Source organism: Triturus cristatus, chromosome 10, assembly GCF_964204655.1.
Source record: "Triturus cristatus chromosome 10, aTriCri1.1, whole genome shotgun sequence".
Lineage (NCBI taxonomy): Eukaryota > Metazoa > Chordata > Amphibia > Caudata > Salamandridae > Triturus > Triturus cristatus.
In genome coordinates, this window is record NC_140593.1 from 1,018,818,806 (window position 1) to 1,018,835,603 (window position 16,798).

Below are 16,798 nucleotides of genomic sequence, written 5' to 3' on the forward strand. Positions count from 1 at the left end.
AGGAAAGAAGGAGCAAATTATTGCATTAAAGGTTGGTAGGTTTGTTCGGGACAGGTGTGCAGGGTTTAGTCAAATTTTGAATGATGGTTGCTTTCAGGCAGGGGCTTGACGGTTGGCCAGCTAGTTTGCATGGGTTCAGATAAGGTTATTGTTGTTGCCATAGGTGAATTGGATGAAAGAGAGGGTGTGAACAAGCTCGCACTGGAACGAGGCAGGAAGTTAAGTTACTTTATAGGAAGGTAAGATTAGTAGACGTTAATAGATTCACTGTTAAACGGTAGAGGCAGTCGCGGCCCGTGCTGTTCAGAGCCGTAGGGCCGGGTTGGGGTGGGATTCGACAGACGACGAGAAAATTAAATAAATCTCCCCACCCCACCGCTCTTACCTACACGGGCCACGGCTGGGTAGGGGAAGTTAAAAATGTTACAATTGCAGGAGTACAGTATGTTATGACGTAGATAATTGCTGGGTTATGTCATGTGGGGGGGCGGGACCTTATGGGTGGGGGGGATTTTAGGTGACAAACTTTGTATAATGAGGTTTTAGTTTTATAAGGCTGTATGCGTAGGGATTTTGTGGTGCCCACCTGTTTCAATGAAGTGGCCTTTTTCACATATAATAGTGTCAGTGGACTGTCCGGCGCCTCTCTCACCCACTGAAGTATTTTTTACTTCTAGACTTGCACGTTCAGGAGCCCCTCGGCTGTGCTGACGTATGTAACATAAAAAAACTGAACTGTATAATAGCAAAAACCGCAAAGTGAGGTTTGGGCCTGGAAATAAACATCAGCGTCTACTTCAGTTCAAATGTTAGTCACTTGGGTAGGCTGTCTGCTCTGAACTCTGTTTATCACTGACCCGTCCAAGCAGCATTATTTCTGTCTGGTCTGTGTTTAGCAACCACCAGCTGTCTCTCTCCAAGACGCGCTGCATCAGCAGAACTTCACAGCAGCACTTTCACCTCTGACATGGACTGAGTGACAGCGACATCCTTCTCCATTAATACCCGGATCGCACATTTCTGGGACTTAAGGTTCCCGGTACTCTCCATGCTCCCCGAGGGGTCCTCGGTGGAATCCCCTCGGGGCCCCCTACACGCATTGATGAAATACTTCGGCAATGTGCAACATGGCGGTCACGCAAAATGTAAGAAAGCAGGTCCGTCCTGGCGTCAGAGAGCCTGTGACCATACCCTTTAGTTTCATGAGAGACACTGAGTACCAGTGCTCCGTTTCATAACCCTTAAACAGAGATGTTAAGCGCGTTGGAAAATGCTTTTCTGTGAATCAAAAAATATAACCATAATTACGTATGTCACACCGCTGTCCTAAAAAGTAAATAAATGTAAACTAATACCGCAGAGTGTTAATTGAGAAAACAGTTAGTTTCCAGCTTAACATAGTGCACCTGATTACAAGTCGGGCAGGGGTGGTAACAACACTTCCGGGTTCAGTGGGTGAAAGCGAGACGCACTTCTTTGGGACTGGAATGAGGCCAACCTATGCAGTGAAGGGTAAAAGTAATTAATTCCAGGCCCAATAGGCTAGTCCTCATTCCGGCCACAAAAAGTTGCACAATGTCAGTTATTCTGGCCTTGGGCAGGTGGTAATCGGGTCCCTGTGTTGCAAGGTCCGACCTTCATGTAGTATATACAGAGACTAACAACATTGCAGGCAAGGATCACACAGACAGGGATACATGCCAACCAACCGGATGGCGGGAGACTCCCGATTTTGTAAAACCCCAAATGGCCTAATTGTAGGTGTCCCCCGCCTAAAATCTCCTCCACTTCAATGTAAGTCAATGGGGAAAATGAATTCCCGAACCCACGGACCTGGGGAGTAAGGAGAAGATGTGGGTAGGTCTGGGAGCAATGGTTGCTAAAAGAAAATATAGCAAGGAAATGGGGGGGGGGGGGGCGCAAGAAGTGCCAACAGTAAAAGAATGGAGTAACGATATGGATTGGTGCATGTTGCGTGAGAAAACAGATTATGTGTCCAGGGGATGCCCCAAAAAATGGATGCAAATATGGGGGAAATGGAACTCTTATAGAGGAGAAATATGCACATCCCCCAATATGCTGACACTGCCTACCACGGAAGAACTGGAGATATAAAGTGCAAACACTATAAATGTGGGGAGACTTCTTGATGAAGAGCAATCGACTGCACCATACTACTGTCAGAATTGAAACAAACACAGCTATAATGTGAATCTGCAATGTTATTTTTTATTTTGTGTTTATATTTAATAAAAAATTATTTTTGTAAATGAATTTCCCTGATTTTGTAATTTTTTTTCTCTCTTATGAGTTTAAAAATATTGGCATGCATGCTGACAGGCAACATGTATTGTCATACATGCACACATACACATTCCAGCGTGACACAGTACGCATGCATGCGATGCACAAGCAGCACAGATGTGTGTGTGCTTCCTTGTCTGCACGTCTGCAACTGGTATTTACTGCCTGTGCGCCACGTATGTATAGGCATACAGTCGGTGCGACTTTGGTCCGGTTTGTGTTGTGTGTGCATGCGTACTTGTGCGTGTTGCCTGTGTGTTTCCTCTGTCCATACATATGAGTGCCGTCAATGGAGGGAGCAAAACCTCTTGCAATTGGGGAGTGTACGGTTAGAAACTACAATTCAATATAGTACCTACAGCACAGGGGCGCCCATGTTGACTGTGGCACTGTAAGCTTGTCCTGCTCACTCTCAGAACACTTAGGGGTCCATTAGCATGGTGGTCGGAATATCACTCCGACCGCCATGGTAGTGGGAAAACACTGCCCGCCAGGACCACGGGAAAACCGCCGGTCCAATTGTTATGCTCCGCAGTGGAAATCCGACCGCAGCGGTCAGATAGCGGCGGTTAACATTGTGGCGGGTGGTGCTGCCAGCAGTACCGCCGCGATGTCCAAACAAGCATGTCCTGCATGTCCCTGCAATGAGTCGCAGGCACTGCACAGTGCCTGCCACCTGGTACAGGGACATGTAGGGGGGTACCATGGGTACCCCCCAGCGCACCCACACCCCCCCAACCCACCGCCACGGAAAGCTGGCTACCGCCGGCATCATAATCGTGCCGGCGGTGTTTGGCCCTGATCCGCCACAATTGTAGCGGTCCAGCTCCGCACGCCAGGCAAGCGGGCGGACTGCAACTGGCAGTCAAGTGGCGGGCGGAAAATCACACCGCTGCGGTCACGACCGCAATGCTAATCGGACCGACAGTGTCCAGGGCTTCGATAACGGGTGGATGTGTGCCGGCGGAGGACATCCGCCCTCCATCCTAATGGACCTCTTAGTCTTAACAGCCTGTGGTACTGCAGGCTTAAGCTCTGTACTATGGAATCACTTAATAATAGCTTGTTCTAACGCAGGCTTGTACTATTCACAGTTTTAAGTCTTGCTTGACAATGCCATTGTGGTCATCTTCTATGTCACTGACGGTATGTACCATTGTGGTCCTTCTCCAGTGTTGCTCATTGCATGCACCACTGTATTCCTTCTTCTCTTTCCCCATGCAATTGATAGGTTAGTTTAGAATTCCAACTTCCAGGGACTTCTTCCATTGAAATGTGAGAGACCCATTTTTTCAGCATGCACAAGAGATTATTTGGTGAATGCAGATACCATCTTGAAAATAAATCATGACAGTTACTTTGCAGTGTTGTAATAAACTACAGCCACTTTTTACATCTCATATCACTTACTACCAGCCGGTGGTGGGTCAGGCTTGAGTTGCTCAGTCTCAGGACACCTAGTAAGTCTAGTTCTGTAGGCTTGTCCCGCTCACTCTTGGGAAACACAGCATTTGCAAAGAAAACAGGCCTGTCTTTACTTGTGCTAAGGCATGCAAAAGCATTTGTACATGCCTGTGTTATCTGCATTGGCACATTAAAGGTAGGCCTATTGGTTTTGCCAGTGGTTGTTCTCAGTAATGTTTGAAATGGGTAGTAGGCAGTGCTTAATTTGTACAAAGAAAAGTACCATGGACCTCATCAGGGGGCCACTTCTGCTGGCACCTACAGGCACTGTCAATGACAGTATCATCACAACTGATAACCATCACACTCCTTCAAGTGTGACACTTCAGATTATTCAAGGCACTCAAAGCACAGCCATCCGAAAGCCTATGGGCTCTTTGGTTCCGTTGTGGTTCTGCGTGTGCCGCAGAACTCCCGGCTGCAGGAGGGGATTGTCCCCGGGCTGCAGTGTGGACTCTCCGGTCGTGTCCCTGGCAACGGAAAGAGCCTGTCACCGGAGGGATTGTAGGAGACAGAGGTTTGCCATATGCCATATGCCGTGAAGACCCCAGCTGTGGCGGGCAAATCTCTCGGAGGGTGTCCTGCCTTTCTTGCTATCAGTGCTGAGCTCCAAAATCCTCCTCAGCGGAGGATGAATTGCGCCTTCAAGTCCTTCAGATTGCACTGATGTCATGAGCCTTGGCGCTACAACCGACACAGGGCTCCGATAAGACAGACCTGTTGTCAGCCTGCCAAGCCTCAATGACTGGTTTAATGCTGAGCACTCGCACTTGCCCCAGGGAGCCCCCAAACCTCCCACAAGAGCCTCAAATGCCCCCACATTCCTCAATAAAACTTTTTACGTAAGCCTGACTACTCCCTCTCAGAGAGGTGAAGTTCCAGCTTCCTCATGATGTCCTGGCTCCCTTGAGCTCTCAAGGGAAATACAGACTCCATTTTAGGCCCCCCTCATCTTACCCAACAACACAGGGTCTTGCGCATAGACAAAGGAAGGACAATCGTGACCCGAATGTCCCTTGCACTCCTCATTTAAACTATACTGATAGAAACCAAAGGAGGTAGGAGTCCCTCCTCGGCCTCCATGCCCCCACCACACCATAGAAATAAATAGAGAACCGCATGAACACAAGCCACAAAAACAGCAGAAATAAAAAGACGACCACCTGAACACATAGTGCCTATATAGGCAACACTCCCCACCCTATGCCAAATAGCATGCATGATGGAATAAATACACAACACAATTTTTGTGTGGGGAAATATTGCTGCACGTTTATTCCATACAAAAGTATGCAACATGGTGGGTTATCTTACGGGCGATCCAAGGGCAGGCAGCGGTGACTAACCTACGCTGCCCTGCCCGCCTGTTGAGCCAACTTGCACTGTGGCCAACCCAATCAGTGCTCCGAATTATGATGTGATCCCCTTCCCTAGGATCACGTGGACCACTGGACCACCATCTTACTCACGCCCCTTTCAGGGTGGAGTGTTGCAAGGCAAGCCCCCAGTTGTTCAGGCTTACAACTGCCCTAAGGACTAGAGGGGCGCCAACGAATTTCTTCCAGGGACCTCCCCTGAGGATTCTTCGGATTTGGCACTGGCACCCCTATTGTGCTCCTGCAGAGGTACCCTTCTCTACCCTTCTGCCTCTGGATCACCATGTAACACTGCCTGCAGCACAAAAAGAAAACATTACAAGGTTCTACCTACCCCTGCTGACCAGCCACATGCCGGGTAAGCGGTTGGGCGGGAGACAGCGTGTCCGGTGCAAAGAGGTTGCCAGAAAGGCAGGGGGAGGTATAAGTACCTTCCCCCAACCCTCTATGCGCTGGAAATGGCACGACCCACACGCAGAGCTGAGGGACTCCTCCCCGGGTCCCCCGACTAGAGGGGTGATGGTGTGCCTAAGTGGCACTAAGGGGGCTGCATTTTTAGTTGGCCCACTGTGTGAGCCGTGGGCTCCTCTCTCACTCTCACTGTCAGAGCAGCGGCCATCTTGGAATGGGCTGGCTCAAATGCAACTCAATCTCAAATGTGCTACTCATGGCAACTCCTCCCTACACTAAACACACTAATATTCATAGTGGAGAGCTCACTCCTTACCACCCCGTCCTCACAGAGTCAATAGAAGCTTTCAGGCTCCCAACCATAATATACATCCAGAAGTCTAAAGAGAAGCTAGGAAATACATAAATTCTGACTCTGACAAGATCCACAAGTCCTCCCAAAGGGACTCATGATGCAGGCTTCTCCAGAACCCTCCACCTCTGCACTTCCTCACTTTTAAACCTCAAGTTCCAAACTCCTGCTCCATCACTCTCACCCCAATCTCTCTTTTACAGCAGCTAAAAATCTCAAACACAAATTGATCAAACACCCCAAACTGCTCATTGCTGATACCTATTACAATGTATTGAAAGGTCTAAGGTGACCAGATTTCATCTTTTTCACTAAATGCCCTGCGAAACGGAACACACTCCTAACTAAACACCTTCACTTAACCAAATCCACCAACATTCGGTACAGACGCAACTTACAATCTCCCACTCGCACACGTACAGGCAATGCTACCACCACCATATTCAAAAACTGGACTATCATGATACAAGTCAATGATGCCAACCTGTGTGCTTTCGAATCCATAATCCCTAGACTAAAAAGCACCCTATCTCTGACACAAACCTTACTTCTCCCTACCTCTCCTCCACACAGGGCACACCACAAACTGAAATAGGCAAGAATTGCATCACAAAATCTACTCCCTCTCTCACAACTCACCTTGACCTCACCCCAACTGCTACCAAACCTAGCAGACCTGGCAGCCCTCCGGCCCACACCACCTGACTTTCCTTGCATAATTTGGTCTACTCACTCACACACACTCTCACCAGTCCAGCTGAAAACAGCAGTTCAGCTCAAAACATCAGCACCTATCCCATACCCTAACCCAACAAATTCCTTGGCCACAAACCCCCTCCCACAAACCTTATCCCCCTCCCCTGCCTCACAGACAGCTGGGGACAGCAATAAAGTTGCTCCCACACCCAACTTCTACCACACACCCTCCACGTTCACCTATATGATGCCAACCTCATCTCAAAGGTACCTACCCTACTCACCCACCAGATCTGTCATAAAAAATAGGCCTGGGCATGCAATTCCACTCTGCTGGCAGAGTTTGCAGAGTTTTTCCCACTTTGTGCTCGGCGTAGAGCACGAAGTTCTGAAAACTCCACGGCGCAGACCGGAGTTTTGCCTCTCCTGCGGCTTGCTAATGTTAAGTTGGTAAGCGCGAGCGAGGAAAAGTTTACTCAAGACTACCTACCGGCGTGATTTCTCAATGCGGGCAGTTGCGGCAGGTCACTACTGCTCACGTTGATAAACTTTCTGCTCAAGTTGAGGTAGCTGCAGCTCGCATAGAACATCAACTTGAGCCGAAGAAAGAAGCAGCTCCCTTTTGCGCTGTGCGAGGTGCCGTTTGCGCTGATTTTACAGCACGAGACAAACACCCAGCTGTAAAAATTATGGCGAGCAGCATGACGTATCGCACTCTGCCACTTGCGGAACTCCATGTAACATGACAGAATATGTGGTCACCTTGCAAAGTTCCGCGTAGTGGAACTCCGTGAACTCCACCCAGGCCTAATAAAAAACAGAAACCAATGACATCTATAACAGCACTCCCGCTGACAACTCCAATCGCACTCCCACCGACATACACTCTCAGACTCGGCATCGCCATATCCTGTGCAATCTGAAGCGTAACACCCACACTCTCTCCTCATTAAATCACATGCCCATGTCCAAACTAAGCAAGAGACTAAGTTGCCTGGAAAACCAACTAGAGATAGTTTACAGGGTTTCAACAATATCATAAGACTTGAACACTTATCCAAATCCTGCCTTTCACCCTCAACCCACCCTCCCCAAAAGCACCAACACACTATGCCCAGGAACAGCCAACCCACAATCAGTCAGCTGGACCACAAAGCCTCTCAACTACAAAGCGCAAAGACCAAAAAGAACGAGCAGCACGATTTCTCTTAGGGAGGTGGTGGAACTAGTAAAGTTTTACAACCTGGAACCTGCTCAAATCAACCCCTCCTCTAAGATCCAGGTTATCATGGGACAAGGACAAAATCACACACCAACGAGCACAAACAGGCCACCAGCACACTTCATCAATATCCCCCTGATCTCCGCACCTCAAGATCCTAACAACTACAGACAAATCAAATGCATGCTCTAAACTTTAGGTCCACAACCGAACATGCAAAGGAACTAGCAGAAGCCATCTCGAACCACAACATCGCATTTATCACAAAAATATGGCTAAATTAATCCCCACAGCCAATCATGTGCACACTAGTCTCACTGGGATTTTCAATCATCACGTAAGACAAAAAGGACCGCCATGGTGGAGGCATAGCCATTATTCACAAGAACAACATCAACGTAGGGGTATCCGATACCCCCACCTACAACCAGTGCTTAATTTGAGCCGGTGGTTTCCGGTGCTCGGCACCGGCATGTAATTGTCAGCATCTGTACCTATGACAGTCTGCCACATGGTGGCGCTGTTTTTTTAATTCAGAGATTAGCACAACTACTGTTGTTCATTAATTTAATATTCATTAAGAATGACTAATACCTGCGGCCAAAGCCATTCAATTAACTTTGGGGTCTTGACATTGTCAGAATTCTAACACTTGTAGGAGTGTGAATTTTGAGTTATGCTGTTACTGTAATTGACAGTGGCAATGGGCAGTGTGAGCGGAAGCGGCCTGCTGACAAGAGCCCTAGCACTTATTTTTTTACAAATTAAGCACTGCCTAAAACTCATTTGAATATCTCAGCACCATCATAAGGATGAAAGACAACACAAATATGACCTGTCACCTACTCTGTGCTCCTTTAGGTAGACTTGAGAAGGAGGTGTGTGGACCTCCACGCTACAGCTACCTACTTTGACTCCTAGCTTTTGGGGCCATACCACGAATTGAACGAGGATGGCTCACTCACGTAATGTGACATGCTTCATCATTTTCCACCTCGTCCCACCCTGGTAAGATGATACTACCAAATAAGAATAAGCAATCTGACCTCTGATGCAACAGCAATCACCTGGGGTGTCTGCCAAGGCTCTGTCCTCTCACCTACACTGTTCAATATCTACATGCAAGCCCACACCGTAATTCTCAACCAAGCAAATATCCCTTTCCATGTCTACAATGCCCCCTCAAAGAAGTACAACAATGGCCATCCCGCTACCACCTAAAATTCAATCAAAATAAGAAAGAAATGTTTCTCATATCAAAGACAGAGAAGTCCCCCTAAAAAAATAATTAATTTTCCCTCGTCGTCGTTTGTCAAAATCCCCCCACCCGGCCCTACCACTCTTACCTGCACGGGCCGCAACTGAAATACATACACACTCTTAACTGCAATCTAACCCTAGCTGATTCTGTCAAACTCTAGGAATCACGCTGGATCCCAAATTGATCATGACATATCATATAATGAACACTGCGAAGAGTGCCTTCTACAGCCTTAAACTTCTGAACAAAATCAAACCCTTACTGCAGCCGAAGGATCCTAATCCCACCACGGAAGCAATGGTGCTGTCCAGATTAGATTACGGGAATGACAGCCTCACAGGCACAGCTAAAGCCCATCTTGCGCACCTTAGATCCATCCTCAATGCAGCAGCCAGAATGGTTACAGGAATCAAAACATTTGACCTGATCTCCCCTGCCCTGAAAGAACTGAATAGCCTCAAGATTTGTTAAAGTTCTAAGGAATCCAAATTAATGTAGACATTTCTCAAAAATAATTGAATTCTACTATGGGTGACTTAGTTATTGGAGGGGACTTAAACCTGGTGATGTATACAATTAGAGGATGACTAGCTGGCTCTATATATTAGGAAATGCAAGGTTGGCTCAATGACTAGGGCATAGTGAATACATGGAGAATACAGCAAACGTCTATTTTCAGCGGTACACAGGTCTTACTCCAAATTAGATCATCATTTTTTGGTGAGTTAATTCCGAATTCCTGAGATTAAACACACTGATATCAGATATATTGCACGTGCTGTCCACACCCCCATGCACATAACCATCTCTAACTTGAGACGTCTTCCAAAACAAAGGAGATGGAGGTTGAAAGATAATGTTCAATATAACGAATCAATCAGGAAGGAAACTGAAATATGATGAGGCCATCTATTTCCAAGAGTGATAGGAAGGGTGTATGGAGCTGGGTTCTTGTTGCAGTACCCCTGACCCCCACTTTTTGCCTGATATTTGATATTTGACTGAAGCATACTGGGTACCTGCTAACCAGGTCCCCAGTACCAGTGCTCTTTCCCTAAAGATGTACAATTGTTTCCCCAATTGGCAAAACCTTTAGCACCCTCTGTAAATCCCTAGTAAAGGGTACCCCCGGCACCTAGGGCCTGAGGTACTAAAGAGGGTTCCTAAAGGCAGCACCACGTATTGTGACACCCTAAGTGACCCCTCACCAAGTACATGCAAGGCTGCCATTGCAGGCTACGTGTCTGAAAACATGACAGGTCACACATCCCTGTGTGCTATGCCCCCTAACACTGCTTGTGATATTTGTAAGTCACCCCTACATCAGGCCTGACAGCCCTCAGGCAGGGTGCTGAACATGCCTGCCCCCTGTGCTGTTCAGTCTTATTACAGCCAGTGCAGGGAAGTCATTAAAAAAAATTACACTGGTAAAAACGAGTTCCCCTGCTAGATGATGGCTTCGCTGAATATAGGGATGTTTGGTATCAAACATTTAATACTGGTTAACCCACACTGTTTCCACTGATGGATTTACCAATACATGCACCCAGAGGGCACCTTAGAGGTGCCCCCTGAAAACCTACCAGCCTCTGGTGTGCTCCCTGACTGGTTTATGCCAACCTGCCACAGAGGCACTATTCAGACTTCCAAGGGTGAGAGCTTATGCTCTCAGGAGGCCCTTAACAAAAGTCTGCCTGGGAAGAATGGTGCAACACCTCCTCCAACAGGATGACCTGCTGATTAGCTTCCGTGGGCCGGCAAGCTTCAAAGAGCTGCCGCCTCTGGAATACGAGTCTGGCTCCCCTAACAGGAGAGGAAGACATCCCCTTTGTCCAGGACAACCTTGGCACCTGGACAGGTGGGAAAATTAGCTAGTCAGATAGGGGCGCCGCCTCCAGGCTAGTACCACTCCTAAGGTGGGCTACACTGAGGTGGACACGATTTTTCAGAAGTAACCATTCTTGTGATGGCATACTTAAGAATTCTGGGTCAGATTTGTGCCCACTTCCAACAGGAAGCGGTCATACAGGGAGCATAGCGACCCCAACGGGTCAGTAGCCCATTGACTATTACCCAACACTCCCCTAATGCCCCTAAATTCAGCATTTAGGGGAATCCTTGGCACCAGGGAAGCAGATCCTGATGATCTAAGAAGAGAGAGAATACCGAAGAGCCGCAAAAACAGAGAGGAGAGAAGAAGCAGCTGACCTGGCACTAGCCCCACCGGCCTGTCTGCATCCCTCATCGATTATTGTGCCAAAGTCAACTGGTCCTGCAGCCATTGACTCCAGAAACTTGGGAGGACTGCCTACCGTCGATAAATATATAAGACCTCCTATGGGACAGCAGAACTGTTCCCTACATCTCACAGCAACTCCAAAAGAAAGGACTCTGAGGCCTCCGAAATCGCCAAAACCGGACACCTGAAGTCACCACTGCACCAGTTGTTCATAGCCCGAGTTGAAGTGGGCCAATGGTGTCATCAAGGTCCCCCAGCCCTCCAGAGCCCAAGTCCATTGTGGTTTCACCACTTGTGGACCCTCCAACGTCGCCTGCAGCCTCTGCATGCAGGCCGTCTCTACCGCAACTGCTCCGGTAAGGAAAAACCTGACACCTAAGGCTACCTCTGCACCCGTTGCCCCTGAGCAGTGGAGATTTTTCTCTGATGCCTTAACATATATAAATAGATACTTGCTATTTTTATAAATTTGTGTGGATCTTCTTGAGTTGTGTGTGTTATGCATTGATCATTGTGTGTGTTTGCAGATGTCTTGCACTCCTCTGGGTTAAGCCTAAGGCTGCTCGAACACAGTATCCCTAATAGAGCAGCTCGGGATTGTTAGAGCAAGCCCCTGTTCACTTTTAAGGGAATCCCTGGACTTGTTACACGGTATATCAGATTATTGATATATAACAGAAAGAGCCTGCTTCCTACAAAGGAGATGAGTTAACATATATTTTGCTGGGTGATCTTAAGGTGAGCCTCAGAGGGACCTCTGTAACTGCCTCAACACAACTAACCAAAACAAGAGATGAGGTGAGGGAGGAACTGTAGACACAAATTTGGGGAGTGTGAATGGATACATACAAATCCATGTAAGTCTGGAGTTGCCTTTCAATGATTATATAACAGTTGAAGCTTTTAGACATAGAAAAAGCAGAATACATACAGCTTAGGTTGAAACCAAGAAAATATAGTACAGCCCACAAATGTGGTCGATTACTGGTATGTAAACTGTGAGCAAAAATAATGGGAAACAGAGTAGCTGAGATGAGGGACTTGAACATAGTGAGAAACAAAGTAAATGGGTTGAGAATCTTGAAAGTGGTCCAGAGATCAGGCAACCCTGTCATAGAAAATGTTTTTAGCACCTTTTACAACAATTTACACAAGGCAGAGACATCATCCATAGAACTCGTGCCCAAATATTTGGGAAAGGCGCACACAGAATCTGGCGCTAGACCAGCAGGGTTCGACGAACCAGTCTATAAAGTGAGAGGAAGTGATAAGTGTGATAGTGTGACTTAAAAGATGCAAATCACTGGGTAAAGATGGATTTTCTGCTCAATTCTACAAGACATTCTGCACATCTCAGTTCCCTATGAAGGTGAAATTGTTTTACTCTTTCTCAAACTCAAGGACGACGGCTACAATGAGAGCAGTGCAAGTGATAGTAATCCCCAAGACAGGGAAAGACCCAACAAGTTGTGGCTTGCACAGGCCTATATCACTTCTTAATATAGACATAAAGACTTTTACAGTCTTTGTGGCTGCTTTACTGTGGCCGATCTTGATGGAACAGATTGACCCGGACCAGTCTGGTTTCAAATTCAGTAGAAGATGAGGGTATAACAAAGATCAGGCATGTACTGGACAACATAAACAGGATAAATAAACATACTCGCCTGCTTTCTTTTGTAAACAAAGGACACATTCAATCAAGTGTACTGGAGATTTTTGGAAATAAAGATAAGACTTTTTTACATTTTTCGAACATTCAGCAAGTAGGCTGTGATGGTTTATAAAATGCTCTTGACTACGGTTAGAGTTAACAAACCCTGTCCACTCCATGCCACCACTGATGGAGGAATTGGAGGCATATGGCTGTGTATTGGGACTGAAAGTGAAACTACAGAAATCACAAGGGCTCAATGCAGCGGTGGCTCCTCCGCGTCGCCCCGATTGCCTGGCTCAGAGCCAGCAAATGAAAAAAAAGACCTATGTTCTTGCATAGTTTTATTTTGCATTTGCCGGCTCTGAGCCAGTGCTGTAGGGAGGGGTGAGGCTGAGGCATGAGAGGGGGGGGGAGGAGTGCTACGTGGACTCCACTCCCTAAGTGCTCATGTGTGTTTGGCTGGCTGTCTCAGGCATTGAGCAGCCGGGCTGGAGAAACCCCACAGACTCCCTGGCCTGAGTGGAGCATCTTTCTAGGCCACTCAGGCCAATCCCTGCGCTGCTCTGCAGCACAGGGATTGGATGGGAGTCTGTGCCAGGAGCTGCTGGTACTAGGCAGGAAGAGGAGAGGTGGCGCGATGCGACGCTAGAGGCGGCTGGCGGCGAAAGAGACTTTTTTGATATTTAAATAAAGTATTTCTAACCCCCTCTCTCCCCGCACGACCCCTCCCGCGTTGCACACCACTCTTTATTTATGGTGGCCGCCACTGGCTCAACGTGTTGGTCAGACAAGATAAACACCTTACCTTAAAAGCACGCTTTTAATATCAATGGGCAGGAGTCTCAATAACATGCTTGAGAGTTCCATTACTACATGTTAGACAGGATAATCCCAGCTAACAATTGGCTTCCCTTAGAGAATCTGAAAAGGAACCTGCAGATGTTGCATATGTGGGGGACTCTAAACATTTTGCTTTTATTCCAAACAGTGCCGGACTGGCCTTAGCAGGCACCGGTGGGCTGCCAGGTTGGGGGCCGGTTTTAGACCCCTGGGGGGCCGTTTTTGTTACTGGGGCCCGGCAATATCGGCCCCCAGCAACAAGAGCGGCACACAAAGCTTTCTGCCAGCACCCTCCCCCACCCTGCCTCACTCCCCCGCCCCCACTCCCGCACCTCCCCCTGGGCCGGCCAAGCTATTTGCCAGGGCCTGTTTTGGTTCGCAGTCCGGCCATGATTCCAAAAGTTCCCCATATCTTCCTACCTCCATGCTCAAACAATTCCAAAAAGAAATAAATCATTTTATTTGGGCAGGGTAGGAGCCCAGAATTGGTGGACAACTGCTCTGTACATAATCGAGCTAGGTCTCGTCAATACACAATTGTGCTTCCTTGTTGAAGAGGAAAGGGCGGACTGGAGATACAATGGTGCCAAATATAGATCAGATTACAGCGGGGATGATACTGTAAGTACTTTAGTTTGAGAAATAACAACGTAGTTGGGGCCTGTACTCCTCTCTGGCCACAAAGACTACCGTAGCAGTTTGGAACAAGGTGGACCTAAAATGTAGCCTCACGCCGTTCCCCTCGTCACTTTCCCCTACAGTGGTAAAATCAAGCTTGGCACCAGCCATGAGAGTAAATGTGTTTAACATTTGGTTCACTTAGGGCTGGAAGAGACTGGAAGACCTATTTGAACAGTTTGATATCAACTCATTTGAGAGACTGTAGAGGAGATTTAATGTATCAAAGTCTGACAAATATGACCATTGGCAAAGACGTCACTGGGATTTACACCCTGCATTAAGCCTGTTGTTGTTAGACATCTGGCAACATTCAAGGAATGGCTTATAATAAAAGATTAGACCAAGAAACTGATTTCTTAGATATATACAGCCTCTTTGAACTCCCAAGCAAAACATGAAAGAATCCAGAACACAAATGGTGGGAAGTTGAACAGGGCCGCACATTCAATTATCAGAGATTGGGGAGATATCTTTGCACGTGAACAAATCTCAGTCAAAAGCACAGAATGGATAGAAGCCATTTCTATGCAGTCTATTGGTGTTTTTACATGCTGGTCGAACTTCAAAAATGGGAACCAGAGAAATGTTGGCACAAATGTGGGTCTGAAGGGATTCTAGCCACCTTAAAGGGCACTGTGTCCCATAATTACATATGTCTTGGTCGGGGGTCCTGCATTCTGGAATGTTCCAGACCTCCATTTCTAGATTGCCAGTTCAGACGATATTAGGATCATCCCTCGCACAGATATTCCCTCTCCACTGACTGAGAGGAATACAGATGGCATATGCGCTGTATGTGGTGACGCAAACAAACCATTACGTCACTTTGCGCTAAAGTAAGGACTCCGCATGTTAGAGACTACATACAGTGTGTATGGGAGCCCCTGAGCATGGAAACGTTTTTAGGTCGAGGACCGTCCGGTCTGCCGAAGGCAGAACCGGAAGTCGGAGATTTAATGTTTCTGAGAGTGGCTCTTTAGCCCGCCTCTCTTTTTGCCTCTCCTCCATTGGCTGGCTTCCTAAACGGAGGCCAGACATTGGAGGAGAGAGCGGTCCCTCCAAATAGGCTCCGTCTTTTTCAGATTCGGGGGCGTGTTCCGTGCTGTTCTTTCCACTTTTTAGCCACGCCCTTTTTTAGGCGTGTTTTTCTCTCCTCCAGCCAATGGCAAGAGGAGAGAAAAAGAAACACGCCCCCGAATCTGAAACCGCCGCTGCGTTTCTCCGAGGCATTTCTGCTTTGCCTCGGAGAAAGGCGGCGGTGTTCATGGCGTCCTCGCCCCCTTGCTTCATTTTAGGTCTTGTGCCGCGAGTGCTGTTTTCCGTGTCTTCTTTAAGTTTATAACACCGGCATTACCAAATGACGTAAAACAATAATTTTAGAGCTATTAAAAGCTTTTTGGGGGAGTAATCTGCAGTTCGTTTAATCCGCAGGCGCGTTCACAGGAAAATCGCAACTAAATGAAAGCGGTCCCAGGAGACTGAAACCCTGAGTTTGCTTTGCCAGAATTGAAATCCGCGACACCCAGTCTCTAGAGTGAATAAACGCGTCACTGAGTTTCCTCACTCGCTAGATGCAAGGATGTGAGGGCGGTAGTTATCGCCCCTTCACTTAATAAATGGAAATGTGACACTTCTTTGCTCGGTGTGTGTGTGTGTTCTGTTCTGTTCTGTTTCTAAGAGCTGCTGACTTTGGCAGATAATTGACACGAGAAACGGGGATGAGGTGCCCAAGAGCACACAGTTTGGTCAGTATGATGGGGAAGTAGAGATTTGGGTCCAGGTCTCGTGTTTGTGTGGTTCGCCCTAGCCTGTGCCCTTCTCAGCGGTGTTCACCTGTCGAGTCTGCGATCTGATAAAGTGAGCTCTTATGAGCGCCAGGGACACCCCCGCCATTACACACACTAGACACGGAAGGTCACAAGCGATCCGTACTTGCCATGTGTGTTTGAGTACCCGCATAACACACTTGCAAGCCCCAGAAACTTAGCATAGGCCCACGCAGGATGTGCAACCAAAGTCAGTCGTGTGCTCTCGTTTCACAAATCACTGTTAACAGATCACTTTGACCAGCTGCTTTTAGTGAAGTAACGGAATACTACAAGTCCCAGAATGCACTGATTTATGACATGAAAGCCGATGTCTCAAGGCATGGTGTCAAGTTGGCAACTCTTCCAAACCTCAGAAAACAGCATACATGGCTCCCAAGAGCTGCTGCTGGCAGCGTTGAGAGGGGGAGGGCTTCCTTGCAGTCACACCTTCATGACAATGGGGAGGGGGTGGAAATGGGAAGGGGTG